The following is a 13,166-nucleotide window of genomic DNA, read 5'->3' on the forward strand; positions in this document are numbered from 1 at the left end:
CAGCAGCGCCGCCGCATCCCCGCCGCGGCGCCGGCCCTGCCCGCGTCCTGCCCGCCCTGCGCGGCGGCTCCCGGCGGCGGCGCCCGGCTGCGGCTCCCGGCGGCGGCTGGGGCTGGGGCTGGGGCTGCAGCCGCCGCTCCCGCATTCGCCCTCACTCACGGCCAGTACCGGGGCGGCTCCGGCCCCCGCCCCGGGACCGCGGCGACGTCACGGGGAGGGGAGCCGTGAATATTCATGAGCGGGGGGCGAGGGGGGGTTCCGGGCTCGGCCGCCCAGGGGGCAGCGCCGCCGTCGCGCCCGGCCCCGAGGATGGCGGGGAGGAAAGGGGCAGCACCTGGGCGGGGGAAGAAGCCGGATCCGGGGGGAGCTGGGGAGGAGGAGGTGGAAGCGCAGGGCCCCGGGCAGCGACGGTGGAGGAGGATTTGGGGAGAGGGAGGCAGCGCCGCGCTGCGGGGCTGCGCTGAGGAGGGGGCGGCCGGGGAGCGGAGCGGCCCCGTGCGGGTGCTGGGCGCCCTCCTGTACGGGGCCAGCCGAGGCGTGTCCGGGCAGCGCTGGCACAGAAGGCACCGCGGTCACTGCGAAGAGCAATGGGGCTGGGGGCTTTGCCGTTAACCCCTCGCATTGCCCCTCTCTCGCGCGCTATGTCCGGGGCACCTTGAGGAGCTGGAGCTGGGTTCCGAGCTCCCACCCGCACGGCGAGCGGCAGTGGCTTGGGGCACGGCTGCAGGATCCCAGGCCCTCTCCCGGCCCCGAGAGACACCCTGTCGGCTGGGGAAGGAGGCTGGGAATGCACGTTTTCTGCTCCACTTCACCCAGACAAAGACTCTCCAAGTTACACCGGTCACGATAAACTTCTAATGCTCGTTTTGCTCGCTCTCTAATTAGAGTTATGGAAACGGCTCTCTAGTCTCTTGTAAGATGGAACAGAACAGTCACAGAGAAAAATGAGGGAAAGTCAGCAGTAAAATAATTTGGCATACCAGCCAGCTATGCAGGGAACATTTTTTGCTTGCATTCAGTTGTTTCTCATCTTTTTCAAAGGGTGTTTTTTTCCATGAGGAATGTTATAAGTCACGCCTATCAGTTAAGAGGCAGCCCCTCCATCACCACCACATTACCTGTGTCAGGTAACAGCCATGGGCTCCTGCAAAGAGCTCGACAGCACTTTCAGGCTGTGGTACAAGGCTGGATCCCGCTTCCTGGTGGGCAGGTGCGAGCGCGCTGCTGCCAGGCCTGGGAGAAATGCCCTGCACGCTGCAGCTCGTTTCCTGCCTGAGCCCTGTGGTGCTGAGCTCACACATACCTGGAGGGAATTGTTAAATGCAATGCAGGCAGGTTTAGCCATCAACAAGAGTGGAAATTAGAGGGTAAATCCATGTGGACCTGGCCGCGGTTGTCTGCGTTTATGCACAAAAATTGCAAAGCCATACATGGAACTTTAAAATCTACCAGATTTTAGTTTGTTAACTTAATAAATATATTGTTGCAAGCAGCACCAGAAGTCTGTAATACAACATCCCACTTGCTGAAAAGTTAGATGTATGGCCCAATGGATTAACACATCAATGTAAATCTAAACAGAAACAGAGAAACTGCAAGACTTAGAGGAAGTTAAATTGGTTAATTATCCTCTTTAAATATTAGTCTTTATTATAATTGATTTGGTGGTGATACCTGGACAGCGGCTTTGCAAAAAGTAGATGCTGTACAAGATGACATCTCTTCTTGGGCAACAGAGTCCAAATAAGTTAGACAGAGAGCTGTAATGAGAAGGGACAAGTGCTGCCCCATTCCTCAGGCAGGGAGCTGAAAACAAAAGACGGTTTCACCCATAGATAGCATCGTATTGGCATCAGAGTCAAAAACTATTTCAGATCTGGTACCCAACTGAGATTGTTCTCTTTACCTTGTACTTCCTTACTGCAGTGACAGCCTGAGCGTTGTATGCTCATCTTGTGGAGTCATATACCAGTCATGGAGGCAGATGGATAGAAATAATTATAAACAATGATGAAGCACTATACAAAACCTTAAAGTAAACCATTGCCATTAAGGCTTGCACTTTATGCTGCTCTGCAACCAGGTCTGTCCATTAACTCCTACTGCCTTACCAGGGCTTTAAAAAGCAAAAAGTCAGGTAGGAAATCCTCTATTCATTCTGCTCTGTCTAACCATTTTGCACTTGAAGGAGTGTATCATTCAATTCTTGCTTATATGAATTTGTGACACGATCTATATTTGTGTGTAGGAAAATATGTCATTTAATCTCAAACAGGACATTGCTGAAGGATTACCTCTGACCTGAGATCCATCCGTTCACATGTCGCATTCACACCACCTCTGAAAATCAAGAGCCTGCACCTACAAGTGCAAAAACTCACTTTGTTCTGACATGCTTTATTGGTCTTGTAACACAGAAATTATAAAACAAAGGGGAAAAGGTCATAGTTATGCATTCACTGAGAGTTATTGACACAGACCTGGCATCAGAGGCAGTCAATCAGAAAGATCCATTTCAGTCTGGAGGTGTAAAGATTATTTTTATCATAATTTCCCGTGTGGATTCAAGATACTGCTGGAGGAAGGGATTTAACCCCAAGAGACAGTTTGCTGAAGGAACCCGGGTAGCTCTAAGGTCAGGGTCAATCCTATCTCATTATCAGGACATCTAGCTGGGGTCTTTAACCATCGTGGTGATCACATTTTCTAAATAAAAGTCAATAGCATCATGGTGAATATCGGTTATTCTAAGTAATGAGGAAGTGACAGCTTAGGAGAAGTATTTAGGTAACATTCAGGTACAAAGTGCTATTACTGTATTGTTAAGGGTATTAGGCTGTTAATTTAAAAACAAAATGTAAGCATCAGAAATAAAACATCTTGAAAGAAGATTCTTTTTCAACATTATAAAAGTCACCTTGTCATTCTTGCCTCTGATTTCAGTGCATAAATATACACAGCTCAGATCCTACAGCAAGGCCCACTGTGGTGTTCCTTATAGGAGCAGCATCTTAGGTTCGGCTGTTTTTTGTTGCTTCATTTTAGGACATTGCTCTTTGCATAACACCAGAACGGGGAAGCACACAATCTCATTGGGTGCGTAAAGCCATGATTTAAACAGTGCTAAACCTAATCTATAGTTAAAAATAAATAAATAAACAACCCACGGGAATCTAGATTTGATTACACTTATGAGAAGCCTATTTATTACTAACAAAAATGGCAATATGTTTTCCTGTTGGGAAAACACAGGGAGAGGAGAGGAGGGAAGGGCAGCATACACGCTAGTTTTAAAGAAGAAAATAGATTTAAAAATATGGCATTATGGAGCATGCATTTTAATACAATACTTAAAAGTCTGGTTTTGCAATCACAGCATAGAGAAATAATAAGCATCCACTTTTGTAATAGAATGGAAGTAGGATTTGTTTCTGCTAGTCATATGAAGTAACACTTTCTTCGTGCACTGAACACTGCAGCAATGACATTGATGTAATTTTTTCTTTACAGCAAGCTCGAACTAGGCCTAGGGTCTTCCTGATTGTGCTTTTGCTCCATGGGATCAAACCCACCTTGAACATCAGTGGAACCGAACTAAAAGCTGCAGCGTTATGCTATTGCTGCCACAGGTTCTGCTGCTTCTCTGGAAGTTTGCGGGCATTTCTCTACAGACATACTCAGGTCAGTAGCTTTTAATAAGTAAGTAAGGTGGCTATCAAGTAGAATAGAACAAACAGCCCAAGAAATGAGTTTAAATACAAACATTACTTTCCATATATGCTGCAACTGCTAATGTGTTAATTAAACAGAAGAAAATATATTTAAATTATTTATCCTTAATAAATGAACCATCTGAATAATAAATGTGTTCCGTAATCCTTGGGATATTAATTTAAAAAAAAAAAAAAAAGGCTCTTTTGCAAAAGGAAGAAGTACACGGAGGGTGGAGAGAGAACTGCATCTGCTAAACCAGCATGAAGAGCCCAGCCAAAGCCAAGCAGCTCCAGCGCTGGAAATCAGCACTGCCACCACCCGTCTGCACTGCCCCTCATTACCAGCGTATAATGCTGTCATTGCCGTTTACAAATGCAGGCTGGAACAGAAGCCTACATCTTCTAACACTTACAAAATAAGCAAGTAGTTCCTCATCTCTGGTATCTGAAACTGTAACAGCGAAATCCCCTGCTTTTAAATTCCCTGCTTTTGTTATGCTCTTAAATTTTAATAGACATTGGCCTCACTTTGGGCTCCATAAAAGGCTCAGGATTTTAATTGTTACTTCAAAAAGCAGTATTTATTTTAAATGTATTACGAGCCTTGCTTGGTTTTTATAATAAATAAAAATCATGTTATATGCTAATTAAATCTCACTCCATCACATAGAAGTAGCCCTTTGATGGACACGTGTATAAAAGACTTGTGTCTGGCAGAAAATGAAGCGGGCGATTCGGGAGGAGATATGACTCAGTTCCGAGCTAGCGGCCTGTTACGGTCGTGCTCCTGGCTGCGCTTTCTTTAGCATGGATTATATAACAAGTCGTGACAGCACATTCTCTCCAACAGTCCTGCAGTACTTTTTGCAAGATAGGGATCTTCTATCTGAATTTCTTCCTGACTGATTAGATACCACCTACCTAAATTCCCCATAAAATTTGAGTTGGAGATTGTACTCTTCACTCTTCATGGACGCAATGATTTTATGCACAGCAGTGTGCTGAATCTCCAGAAAGATAAAGAATGCAACATATTCAGGTCGTCTGCTGATAGAATCCACAGCCAATTGCTCAACTCTTTATCAGTGTTTTTATTGTTTTCCTTTTAATGAAAGTAAGAGTCTCACTCTGTTTTAACATTTACCAATGAGATAACACCTGCTAGGTGTTTGCCTTTTCATTTTCAGTGGTGAGATGAAATGCAGAGTACTGTCATCCTTCTTTGATGCTATCTGTTTTGGATCTTTCATTTAATATATTATTTTACGTGATTAAATTAGAGTTCGGAAGCAGAAGTCATTTTTTTTTTCTTCCCCATAGCAATAATGAGATTGTCAGCAGAGTACAAGGAAATGAGTGTATCTCTTACTAATTTTTAATGAATGTAGCACAGGGTTTTAAATTTGACATCAGGTCTAAATTGGGAAAAATACAGTACAAGGTAAAAATTAGCACTAGGAATGGTGAATAAATGTTTTGCTTACAGCCAAGACTTAATGTCAACAAACTTAAACCAGGAACACAGTGAATAATGTCTGTTTATTTGTTTAACACTTGACCTACAAAGGAATCCTAGTTTTAAACCAAACAAAAACATTACTATTGTGAAAGGTTTTCTTCCTAGCCCAGATAATTTTGCAGATCCGAGGCCAGACATGGTTGGGTTCGGTCACCAGTGAAACGCTCAGACCAGCAGGACAGGGTCTCTCATAAAGGGCAGGAACCGGTAGGCAGGGAAGCGCCAGTAATGATAACTTGTTAACCCAGCTCAGTAACAGCCAGGTTACTGAGCAAAATGCAATTGTGACAGCTGTCAAGAAGTGTTGGCAATCTCATGTTTACATTTAAATGCTTTGTTGTTTGTTCAGGTAAGATGCCATGTTTTGCCATGGCATCTCCCCCCAGTCTCTTTTGTGAGAGTGTTCTCAGTGTCATTGCAGCTATTAAATAGGTAACAACCCTTCTCAGCTCTCCTATTCTCCCACATTTGAGCCCCAGAAGCAATAAACCAGCTGTTAGCCTGTTAGGAAGAGACCGTATGACCCAATCTGCCACAGTGGGCCATGGGGCCTAACTCAACCTGTGAGATAGTGCGGCCTTACCCCGTCAGAAAGGTGACCAGCACCTGTACCATGGCTTGCATCAAACGGAGAATGAGAAGTTAATGTAGGGTGCCTGGCGCGAGTGTGTAATGCTCTCTTCAGATTATTAGATCATGAAATTGGTGCTGCTTTACAACTAGCTGAACTAGGGTCTTTCTTTGTGACCAATTTTTTCCATAGTCAGAGATGCAAAAACGCGGTCTTCTGGAACACTGTGTCAGCTCTGCGTGGCATGGACTTCATGCTTGCTGAACTTAAATGGCCGCACTTTAGACAACCTCAAATATTCAGAGGAAGTAAGGACGTTAGCATGCCATCCAAACTGCAGCAGTTTTGGTTTTGGAAGCAAATGCCATCACCTGAAGACACAGTAGGCAAATTCTCTAACTCTTCAAAGCGTTTATTTCTTCTTCCACATATTTTCTCCTTCAAACCAACAAATTTTCTGCTAAGTTCCATTTTACAGGACATGCATTCTGTAAGCAGCATGGTAGAGATGGAAACTGGTACCCCTTTGTGAGGGTTACAGCCGATGTTAATTCATGATGCTTTTCTGTCAGCTTTGTACAGACTTTAAGCAAGATGTGAATCCCTGTAGGGATATGAATATAGCTATTTTAATGTGTGGAGGGGGAAGAACATTAAATATCCAACATAACCTTTGAAGCCTAACTAAAAATGCAATTTGGCAAATTTTTACAAGTACTGAAGGGAAAAATGACACCATTTCTATCTATCCTGAGTGGCCTTTATAGGGCCACTTCAGTCCCCACAAGACTGCATAACAAAACTTGCACAAAATCTGCTTTTCATACCCTTTGCCTTCTTTAGAAGTTTTTCAGTTCTCATACCTTCTCCCATGAACTTTTAAATGAGCAACTAGTTTTTCTTCACCCTCAGTATTCTCCATATGAATCAATACCTACTGCTCCTACCATTCTCTAATTTCTGTACATTTTCTTCCTGAAGTTCTAGAACAAAGTCTTAGATTCTAAATTAGGGTAAAGTGGCATACAACTTGTGAGTTTGTAACAAACATCTGTCATTGTAAACTAATGCTTAAATACCCTCTATTTATTCATCAGAGAGACATCACAGATTCCCATTACCAATTCACAACCTTCAAAATGTAGAGGAAAAAATACTTAAAACAAAATACATCTTCAGGAAGCTAATATTCTAACACACAAATACAGTCAAAGCTTGGAATCACTCTATGGCTACTAATATCCTTGTAGCTGCTGCTTTTCCAATTATTCAGTTGCCAGTTTATACTAGACTGAACATGAAAAATGATGTGGATAAAGATTTTCCAGTCACTATAAACTTTCTTCCTCGAGCTAAATTTGAACTAGATACTTTCTATCGATGTTCTTTATTTTTTGATTGATAATATTTTTTAATTTCCCGCCTTTTCCTCCGTGTCTGATTTCTCTTGATTATTATAATCATATAATCTTATACATTGTATATTTTGTTTGCATTCTTCTAACTTCTTGATAGTATCCATTTTAGATTTTACTGTTTGATTTGAGCTGCAGAGGGCTCTTGCATGTAGACTGATATTGCAAGACCTGATATTTACAGGAAGTAATCCTTTCAGTAGGAACCTAGATGACGAGTGCCATCCAGAGACATATGGAGCTCGAGGCATGCTGGAAAATCAGAAGAACCTAGGTGCAGTGAGTCAGAGAACCTATGCTGTTGGGTTTTTGTTTGGTTGGTTGGTTTTGTACTTTTTTCACCCTCCAGATCCTAGGAATAATATGAAGAAAAAGATCCAGACAACATATCTGCATCACAGGAAATCAAAGTAGTTGGATGCTCTTTTCCAGCAGTACATCACGTTGCGCAGTTGCATCATTCATGGCTTTTACTGTTCTAAACGTATTGGTTTCCTGTGCATTAAATGCACTCTTGTATGTAGGAAGGAAACTATGGGATTTTTGTGGTTCTAAACGGTGACCATATCACAAAGCTCAAGAAAAAATGGATTGGAAACAAGTTGTTGCTGCAATACAATGATTTCCAATGATGATAAATAATGGAAAAAAATACATCAGAGAGATTCAGTGCTGAAATACATCCACATAGCTATCCACATGAATCTGAGAGCTTCAACTTTAACAAAAAAACATCTGAAACCAAACAAACGAATTGCAGTCGAGCCTTTATAAAAAATGATTTTGAGAGGCCCAGAGTGACTTCAGAGAGGAATCACATATACAGGACAGAGATAGCAGATTTATCATTTCAGGAGGCAAGATGAATTCGTAAAAATATAACCATATCCATCTGGCTTGCTGAACTAAAGGAAGTAAAACCACTGAAGAGTTCAAGTCCTGGAATAATTCCAAATGCAGTGCTATCCCTTCAGCATAGATTTAGGTAAAACAATGCTTTTCTTACAGGAAACTGTAAAACATCCAAGGGCAAATAAGCAACCAATTTTGTCAGACAAAAAAAAAAAAAAAAAAAAAAAAAAACCTTCCAATCTGGAATGGTAGCTAAAGCCATATTCTTCATATGTCTTGTTTCTCCATAAAGGTTTGGAATTTCCAGACAAATATTGTAATTATTCTCAATTTCCCAAAATGATAAGTTTTAGTATAGAACTTGAGCTAGAAACCTTTTCATAGACATGAAGCAGTTCAGGGCAAAACATCTGAAAGGGGGCAGAAAGGATTCTCCTAGGTGCATTTGCTGAGCAAAACCTGCCTGGTTGACCAACACTAATGTCAGATTAAGTGGTCACTACCAACAGATGCCAGTAATCTGGAGGAACAGTTCATTGAAACACAATGCACCCTACCAGTCCCATTCTCTATCACTATCTTCTCTGCTAGAAAATGTTTATTAGCTGCTGCATAAATGAAGTTAAAGGACTTACTATTCCCTTTTCATCCACTCACTTTCCAGCAACACAACACAGGATTTTGGATTAAGTGTATTTATTTTTTTATAGAATATCATTAGTGAAAATGTTCTGGTTTGGAAAAATGTGTTTTGCTACAGTTTCAGGGAGCCTGTTAGTCTTCCGAGTAATTGAGAATTTCCTATTCTGAGGACTGCGGGTTTCAGGCAAAGCTTGTGCTAGGCAATGAATTCAAAATGGATGTATTAGCCCATTAAGTGCCTCAAATACTACAATAAATAGACTAACAAAATGAAAAGGAAAAGAAACAGAGCTTTTTCTCAGAGAGCTGCATTTTCTTACTATCTCATTAGAGTCTTGCTGCAGAGACTGCAATTTTCCCAGTGAAATTTCTTACCACCAATATCAGTAGGCAAGTATTACTTAGCAGTAGCCTAACACTCTTAGCATTTGTAAATCACCTATCACTGGCAATGACAAAGCAGCTTCTATGTTTTAGTAACTTAACAGTTAGAAAAGGGCCACAACTTAGTTTTGATAATATGAAAAAACATTGTCATACAAAGATTATTATTTTTCAGAAGCTCCTAGAGTTACCAATTCATAGATTAAGCAAAAGATGTGATTAAATTACCAAAAACACTAAGCAGTGTGAAATTATTTCAGGTGTTCATGAATCAATAAAGAGCGTCCTGTGCCTTTACTAGGTTAAAATTGCCTGTTAATCAATAGCAATGATCGATTCTCCTAAAATGTTTTTTAATAAGTACATCGTTATTTTTGCCTACTTTGGTTGGAGGTTTGAGATGACAATAATGCTCCTGATAGCCATGCTCTGAATGCAATTCCACTCTGAAAGAGAAAGCAAGCCTCACAGCTCCTGCTTGAGAAGGCCACCAGCTCCTTCCTGTCACCGTGGCTCTTCCCACATGAGCCCCTAAAGCATCAACAGGATGCCTTTGGACAGCAGCTGCAGAACTGCACAGAATCATCACCTCTGCCGAGCTCTAGGAAGGCTACGCAGAAAAGGAAATTAGCACACAGGAGCCACCGAAGCCCTGTTGCAACAGAACAAACTCTGATCTGACCAAGGTAAGAGGCTGCTTTCCATCCCGGTATTGAGACGCTCCAGTGCTTGGGAGGCAATGCGTGGCGGGGATGCTAGGTGTAGAGACAGAGGCTGACCACACACAGATTACTTTGGTTTCATCTGGACTCACTGGTACGCAAGGTCTCAAAGCACCTCGCCCAAGGTTGTCACTTGGTTTAAGTAAATAGCATCACATCCCATTGGGCCAAGCAAAGAGAGCGATTGAGCTTCTAGAACATTCAGCACAAGCTTTCTATTTGTCAGCTGCTCCTGCCTTTAAGTAAACCAATTGGTTTTATGATTTTATGCTTTTACTGCTTATCAATTACATCAAGAGTTTGATTTATTATTTTTTTTAAATAAGTGTAAGATCAGCATCAAACTAGATACTAAAATCATTAAAACCAAAGCATTTAGATAAAATTGAGTTAAGAGCGCATTTACTTTATTGTTTCAGTTTGGCTCAGGTGCTCTTTTCAAGCAAAACTGTTGTCCCAGCCTGCCATGCCTTGTTCACGCTGTGGAGCAAATGCAGAGTACATGAACTGGATTCTTGATGAATGGCATTAAAACAGAGGACGTGGTTCTCTGAGGGGTGACCACGCGTTGTGCACTCCAGCTCTTAATGGCTGTTCAGTCCATAGGACTGGGCCAGGGTAAAACTGAACACCAAACTGTGCATGAACTATGTATAGTGAACAAGTGGACAGAGGTTTCTCAGCAGCACAACTTTATTTGTTAGACCTTCTCCTAGTGCACAGCATTCCTTGCTACTGTATGCAAAACTCAAATGTGTTTTACTGGTTTGTAGTTCATTTCACGTCTCTCTGAAAATCAGCACCAATCTGGTAAGTGTTGTGCGTTTTTCTTGAAATCAATTTAAAAAACGGAAAGTGGACAACTAGGAAGTGCAGGCATTTTTGCTATTCTAGGATCATTCGTGGAACTGTGCATAGACCTCTTTTCCTCATTTTCCTTGCCTGGGGAATTCTTTCTGGGAGTGTCATGCAGAAAGACCTACTTCTTGGATGTTGAGTTTGCATTTACATTTTTCTCCTTACATGCACAATAATAGGTGTACATATTTTTGACCCTAGCTGTACAAGGTGCTGTCAAATATTGATCTGATTTGTTTAATTGGTTTTGTATCTTTGCTCTGGCACAGGGATTTAGTAATCACATGGTGACAAGCATTTCTGCATTCTGTATAACTTAAATACCTTCTTAGTGCCTGGACAGTTTAAATGTGTACATATGAGGTTCACATTCTGCAAACCTTCAAGTGATTAAAACTTAATTTCCAAATGTTTGCAGGAGTTAAATAAAGTCAACCTGAATTAAATTTTCAGTCCAAATGAATAATGGTAAAATAATTTTTCTAGTGCTTATCCAGCTTTGCCCATTTTGCCTTAGAGGACCGCAGCAGGTTAGCATGTAGGCAAGGACTCTGCTATCAATTTATTGTATATAATTTATGTCCTAAATAAACTAAATAAACATAAATGGATTTTGTGTGCGTTTGCAGAAGAAATTAATCTTGGGGAAAAAAAAAAAAAAAAAAGTTAAATTAATTATGAAAAGGCATTCTTGTTAAAAAAAAAAAAAAGCCAAGGTTGCAATAACCTGACCAGTACCATAGCCTTTGTTTAAGAAATTATATGTGAGTCACTGTCTTGTTTCTATCTGTATCTTGTCATACAAATTACTCTTTGACAGAGAGCTGATATCTCACCAAAAACCATTATAAAAACATAATTACTACTTCTGCATCATTAATCTGAAAGAGCAATATGTTTCTGCACAAATGGAAGCGAGTTAGGAAGATCTGCCAGTCCATGGTATCTCAGATGTACAATAAAACTGTTAATTAACAGAACTGAGACCTTTGTGAGGCCTACATAGTGTTGTAATCTCCATTAAAAAAAAAAAAAAAAAAAAAAAAAAAAAAAAGGCAAGAACTGGGGACAGGTTGTAATTCTGGGCATGTTACCACTTCTCTGGGAATTCTTTGAGCACAAGATATCCTACAGCATTTTCCTGTGATAGCTGTAGCTATCAGTTTCCTGCTCTTTTTTTTCTCGCTCAGGTTCACCTGAAATGGGAAGCAGGGCAAGAACTTCCCTCCTCGCCCCATTTGTTGTCACTCAGATGTTCAGTTTTCCAGCAACGTGCTCATGACTGAATACTTTCCAAGGAAGATTAAATGCATATTTTTCCCCCATTCTTTGAATTTTTTTCCCTTTTTAAAAACATTTCTATCATCCAGTATCTCCATAGTATTCAATGAGCAAGTTATGTATAAATGTGGATTTGTGATTAGTCTTGAATGTGCCCCAGCTGCTGACTTGCAGATATACAGCATCCTCTGATGGCATTGCACGGTTCCGTGTTTTTCAGATTAACAAACACCCTAAAAAGGCATCTGATGAAGTAGTGCAGGTTAACGAATCAACTTTCCGAAATGGCTAATCAGACAGGAATGAGAGGAAAATTTAGGAAAATTGAAGCCAAGGAAAAACAGAGGTGAAAGTTTTGCAACATTTTCCAGATCAAAGACAGCTTTATATGTGAAAGAGCTGTTAAATTTGACCCTGAAGAGAGTAATAGTACACTAAGTTTAGAAAATAGCTGAGAACATGTAATATCAAATGTTGCCAGACTCTTCAAAGCATTTGTTCTGTGGAAAAGGCCCTGTGCTGCTTTCTCTGCTAAATTGTCTACAAACACGTCAGCTGTATTGCTAGTAGATCCCTGGGGATGATAACCATGGGCACGAGTTAGAAGGAAAACCATCCAAAGATGCTCAGATCTCGTGCACCCGTTGTTACCAGGTATGTGAGAGCTCTGAAAGAGCAATAGGGGAATTCCTTCTGAAGAAACTTGAGCTGATCGCAGAGTTAAGGGGGGTTGGGGCTGAGAAACGATGCTGATTCCCCACAGCAGAGCACACACTGCTTCATCTCGTGTGTACCGGGAAGAGGAAGGGCGATGAACTCGCTGGGCTATCACACAACAAACACAAGTGAGACTCGCTAGATTATGCAAAAAATAGTTACAGCATTCATGTTAGAAATTCTGTTTTGCAAAAATAAGCATTGCTCATTTAAGGCTTCCCAGGAAAAGCTGTTAACTTTTTTTTAATGAGAATTATATTACATTTTTAGACTTCAAATTCTCACAGCACCTCAGAACAGGAAGAGCAGGACAGCAAACTGAATGGTACAATCCCCCCAGAAGTGATAATCCTGTTTTTGCCCTCCAGTTATTAATATATAAACTATATTTTATGCTAGATTATTAATTACTGTCCTTATAAAGAGCACTATTGTAACAAAACCATTTAATCTGTAGCAGTAATTTATTACAGCACTATGAGTAGTTAACAA

General features: G+C 41.1%; 1 protein-coding gene across 1 annotated transcript in view; it reads right to left on the bottom strand.

Moving 5' to 3' along the window:
• CLSTN2 (calsyntenin 2) overlaps positions 1–94 on the bottom strand; it is a 339,879-nt gene extending 339,785 nt beyond the window's left edge. The window contains exon 1 of the mRNA XM_035335162.1: positions 37–94. The gene's annotated coding sequence lies outside the window, so the exon portion shown is untranslated. The remainder of the gene's footprint in view (positions 1–36) is intronic.
• Positions 95–13,166: the final 13,072 nt, after the last annotated feature.

The sequence above is a fragment of the Oxyura jamaicensis genome, chromosome 9 (genome assembly GCF_011077185.1).
Source record: "Oxyura jamaicensis isolate SHBP4307 breed ruddy duck chromosome 9, BPBGC_Ojam_1.0, whole genome shotgun sequence".
NCBI lineage: Eukaryota > Metazoa > Chordata > Aves > Anseriformes > Anatidae > Oxyura > Oxyura jamaicensis.